The sequence below is a fragment of the Trichogramma pretiosum genome, unplaced genomic scaffold (genome assembly GCF_000599845.2).
Source record: "Trichogramma pretiosum strain Unisexual culture from Peru unplaced genomic scaffold, Tpre_2.0 scaffold50, whole genome shotgun sequence".
Taxonomy (NCBI): domain Eukaryota; kingdom Metazoa; phylum Arthropoda; class Insecta; order Hymenoptera; family Trichogrammatidae; genus Trichogramma; species Trichogramma pretiosum.
This window is the reverse complement of record NW_019640807.1, coordinates 660,777-666,066: the sequence shown is the minus strand read 5'-3', so window position 1 is coordinate 666,066 and position 5,290 is coordinate 660,777. Positions and strand designations below refer to the sequence as shown.

At 35.1% G+C, this 5,290-nt stretch overlaps 1 long non-coding RNA gene across 1 annotated transcript; it reads left to right on the top strand.

Moving 5' to 3' along the window:
* Nucleotides 1-1,607: 1,607 nt before the first annotated feature.
* LOC111694030 lies at nt 1,608-3,975 on the top strand. Its single transcript, XR_002763549.1, has 4 exons — nt 1,608-1,944; nt 2,660-2,790; nt 3,487-3,697; nt 3,761-3,975. It is a non-coding gene; the product is annotated as an uncharacterized LOC111694030 (long non-coding RNA).
* The last annotated feature ends 1,315 nt before the right edge of the window (nt 3,976-5,290 follow it).

The window sequence follows — 5,290 nt, the reverse complement described above, 5'->3', positions numbered from 1 at the left end:
TAGTTCCCCCCCCCCCCCCCCCAAAAGTAAAATCTCGCTAATTTTTACTTTTGAATAGAGTAAAGTGAACATTTCACTCTTTTTTGGGCGAATTTTACTTTTTAGTGCAGAGTATGTAAATTTCTCCGACGGAATCATCACTGCTGAACAAAAAAAATCATTGCAATAATATTCTAATTATTAATTTATTTAAATAAAAGTATGTTTAAAATGTTGAATCTTGCAGTTTGACATCTTGAGTGTTGCAACAACAGTGGTGTCGGTCGGACAAATGACATTCTATAGCAAAGCAGAAGATGACCAGCCCTGTGCCGATCGGCTTTTTTTCACTCTCCCCCCTCCCCCTGCATTGCCTTGCTTAATGCATAAGACAATTTAGTTGTGAGCGTGTAAGTTGCTACAATCTCATTGGTTTATAGGTAAATAAAGATTAAAAGATTTTTTTTTAGTCTGAGACTTGCATGAATAAATATTTCGAAATAATCGTTGACCAGGAATAACCAGGTAACACTCAACTCGATTAAGACGACCCATACGACGAATTTCAACACAGGTACTTACCAAAAAATAGATGTCTTTCTCTTTAGAACTATAGTTAGCATAAAATTATGATATCAGGTGTTTGAATCTATTTCCTTATTCCTTAGGTTTGACAAACTATAGAGAAATTGATGTAACGTAAGAAAATATAAATTTTTGATTTCGGGTATCAGTCAAATCTGCAGAAGTGAGCCCTCTGTCACTTTTCGTTGGCAAATTCATTGTTTTTGCTATGTAAACTGAGGCAGACAAAAAAAATCAATCAAACGACGCTAAAAAACACTATTTCAACGTAACATAAAAGACTCTAATCGTATCAATTTTAAACGATATAAATAATAAAATTATGATTTTTTTTCTAGATAATAATTCATTTATATTTTTTTGCATTAACCAATTTAATGACTGGACGAGAAAGAATATTTTGAGGAATCAATTAGTTGAATATTGCGATATAAATGTATCATACAATAATGATTTTAAAAAAGTACTCAATTAAGAAAAAAATTTTTATTTCACTTTGTGTTTAGATCACAATTGGTTAAATTTAAAAATGTATAAATAATATTCAATTCATATTTATTCCATTCTTTTCCGAATCAGATATCTATATATTACGCGTTGAATGAGTCTCGCGCTAAAAGTTCTGGCCTCCCCAAAAAATCTGGAAAATCGTTGACTAAAACAAAAAAAAAACTTATTATATTTTACAAGGTATATATATATCAAATACCTTGTATTTACAAGGAATATAATAAATACCTTGTATTTACAAGGTATGTACATTGTACAAGGTATATACATTCTATATACCTGGTATATACCTTGTGGAAACCTATTTTATATTTCTTGCTTTCTCAAAAATTCTTACAAAACCCTGACTATCGTGAGCGAGCGAAGTAATTCGCTAGTTTCATATTCAATTTTGCCGCTCATTATGCTATAGATGGTAATGCGTAGCGCTTGGAACAGACCTAAACTTTTTGAGGGCGAAATTTTACTACCTTAACGCTGCGCATAGTCACTTTGAGCCAGTCCTTGGGCGAGTACACTCGTATCTACACAAGACTGCGACTTTTATTTTCTAGCTTTCAGTACACATTTATAATTTTATAGCTATTCTCGCGTCTCAAGTTAATAACAAAAAGTGTTTATTTTATAAAATAAAAACGGTGCCTCTATAACTTTTTTATAATCCTGCTTCTTTCGCATTCATTGCGCTTACTCGAATAATATTCTCTGCAACAGGTTATCGGCCTTAAGCCCGTAAGGAAGTGAGAGCAGTGAATTGCTTTGTGCAAAATAAAGGTGTTGCGTACAAAAAATAATAATTGAAAAAAATTAGAGTGCCATCGACGTTTTGAGCCATAGAGTTACCATGTCGTAAAAAGGAGACAGCTACGAGTAAGTACTTTTACTGGTTTATCTCTCGAGTCGTAGAGTAAAACACATCTTGTCGCGAGTCAAACGTATCGAGTATACGTGCCATTTTAGAGTTCTTGCGCGAACGTAAATTTATGAAAAGAAACGCGGGCCCTTGCTTGTCTCCGTGCGGTCTAGCATCTCCTTTGTACGAGTACATGACAACCGCCATTTTGTGTCACCAGCGAGAAGGACGTAAACAGACCGGAAGAAGGATGCGAATGCAAGTTTCCTGCAAACTTTAAGGCGCGTGCGCGGTAAAAAAAGCTAGTCATAGGGCGCGCGTTCTTCAGCTCGTGTCACGATACACGCGCACTGCGGCGTTTTTTGCGCGTATACGGACTCGATTATCAGTTTTCCCGGGTATATTTAGGGAACATCAAGCGTGTGAAAACAAGTGAAATGGCAATCTCCTATCGTGCCAATCATAAAAAAGAACGAAAAAATACGCATTTGTAAACATTTCAAACTAACAGTTAGCCAGTGTTTAATTATATATAAACATACTTTACCTTTACAATGAGTGAAATATTTGGAAAATTACACAGCGGTGAGAAAAAAACACAAATCAACTTAACATATGCTTGTATGCAATTAGCGATTTACCCGGATTCGGTAAATTGACTGATGTAACTAATGTAAATTGAGTATCATTATTAGTCATTTAGACACGGCTTTCTTTAATTGTATGTTTCAGCGTAAACAAGCAGCCTTAAAAGGTAGAGAGAGAGATGAAACGATCGGAGAAGGGGAAGGAGTGTTGGTGGGTCTTTCTCCTTAGCGCAATCAGTGTGGGGTCTCTACCAAGTTTTCCCGGGCTTCGGATGCGTAAGTACGAGATTGATGTTTATGCTTTGGCGCACATCCTTCGCGCATATTTCTGCTTGGCAGGACTCTGGCTGACAGGGTTGTGTAAAAATCTGGCTAAGGTCTATTCACTGCGCTAAACAGTTGTAATAACTGCTCAGCACGCATATATATGCGGCATATTCAAACTTTCAATGAATTCTGTTTTTAATATAGCCGACTAGATAAAACAAATGAATAATGTTGCACTAAAATATTTTCATTCTTTATTTGAATTTTATCAATTGTATTTACTACACTATTTCAACAAAATTATCGCGATTCCATCGAAATTTGGTCGATTTTCAAATGCTTCTATCTTGGGCTATATTTATCGTATCAACACGATTTTTTTTTAATTTTTTGAAAATCTAGTCCTCTTCAAATTCATGTATAATATGATTAGGTTGGAGTCAATATCGAGTTACCAGTAGTACTTGAGCGTAACACTAAATATTACTGAAAAAAAATATATAATTTAAAAAAAAAGAGCTCTCTACGATAATTTTTGTGTCCTGTATCTATCGCTCGGGGAACCTGATCAAGGTCTCTCTTTCTTAATATCTCTATACCTAGTACCTGTGCTTTTAAATGCACAGGTGTGAGAATAATTTGCTAAAATACTCTTAATTTTTTCAGGGACAGTGCATAATAAGTATGTGTATTTTTTAATTGCAGCAACTTCTTGTTTGCGTGGCAAAATATCTTATGCAGATCCAGCAGTCCACTTTTGTTGGGCTTGCATGTTTATTTTTTTTCAAGACCGATGGGCCAAAAAGAAGAGAGACTAGCACAAATAAAAAAATAGCTCCACTCTTATTTCAAGCATCAGAAAAACAGTGACGTGGATTTCCAGCCTACGATGTGAAAAGGAGTTTTGCTAGTTAGAGTGAGTAGAAATAAGCATTTACTGAGAAGATTTACTTAATTTAAAAGACTCCTTTTTTTACAGAATGAACAACGCTTTCAAAATTACCTTGTGCTCGATCTTAATGCAAGAATTTAACACTTCTTACATTCTCGTTAAGCTTTGTTCCGTCATAATGAACTTTCCTGGTAAACAAATATTTTTGCAGATGTACTCTTATGCATATATGCACCGAAAAACTTGTCAGCTCATTGCGTATACAAAAATCATATAATGCGCCTTAATGACTACCACCATATGTACAGGTGCGTACAACAGTTTACCATATAAATGCTTACTACATTACTATAATATACTTGCTGCGATATAGTCGATACATAAGCGTTCAGTTCGAGATCGAAATAAATGACGCTACGAGTGGCTCCTCGAGAGCACTTGTACTTTTCACTCGGTAGTTATAATTATGATCGGGCAGAGTTTCGTTCATGACAATAGTTGGAAGTCTTATGCATCTTGGCATAGCTCTGCCGTACTCAACTGTGATATCCGATCTGCCTCGAACTTGATATTTGCCCAGCTTATGTACTGTTCCTATATGCATTAATGCATAATGCTTGCAACTCTTGTTAACTTGAAGAATGCATTTCTATGCGCCATTCATTATACGCTCATCTGTTTATTACAATTGTTGTGCCTACCTCTCGTATAATGATTTTTCACGAAAACCAATTTCTTCATTTATTTTCTACATATTATATGCACATGCCAAAAAACAGTACGTAGAAGCTATCATCTCACTGAAACCGAGCTTCACTTGCTTATGCGTGCTCTCTCTCTCTCTCTCATACTGCGCTGTGCTCACCTACACATGTGCGCATCCATACTGCTTCGTTCTTATCTGAACGTATGAGATGTACAATTTTGTACCAAACTTAGTCTGTAGTAGCTCCTTTGAAATATCTCTTTAGAGTAAACCTTTTGGTTGTATCAAACTGGAAAACTTTTAAGCACACTTTTTTAATATTAACTTTGAAAAACTGATTTCACACACGCAATATTAAGGTTGTAGCAGCCAACATGCACACGTTCAAATTGTCTTATGCATCAGGCAAGGCAATGCAAGAGGGAGTGAAAGAAAAGCTAGATAAGACCGGTCATTTTCTGGTTTGCTATAGAATATCATTTATCCGACCGACACAACTGCTGTTGCACTAATCAAGATATCGAATCGTAAGTTTCAACATTTTAAACATACTTTTATTTAAATAAATTAATAATTAGAATATTATTGCAATGTTTTGTTTTCTTTTTCAGCAGTGGAGATCCCGTGGGAGAAATTAACATACTCGGCCCTACAAAGTAAAATTCGCCCAAAAAAGAGTGAAATGTTCANNNTTTTTTTTTGGGGGGGGGGGGGGGCGGAACTATGACTAAAAAGAGTAAAATAGGCTTTTCTTATTTTTCAAGTGAAGAATCTGCTGAAGCGCTGTCTCAAAATTCAAATATTTCTCCCAAAGTAGTAGATATATTTAACTGGCACATAAAAATATGATTTAGTCCCTAGATTTTTCTTCGAATGGTGAAATAATCATATAAATTGTAGATTATTCATAC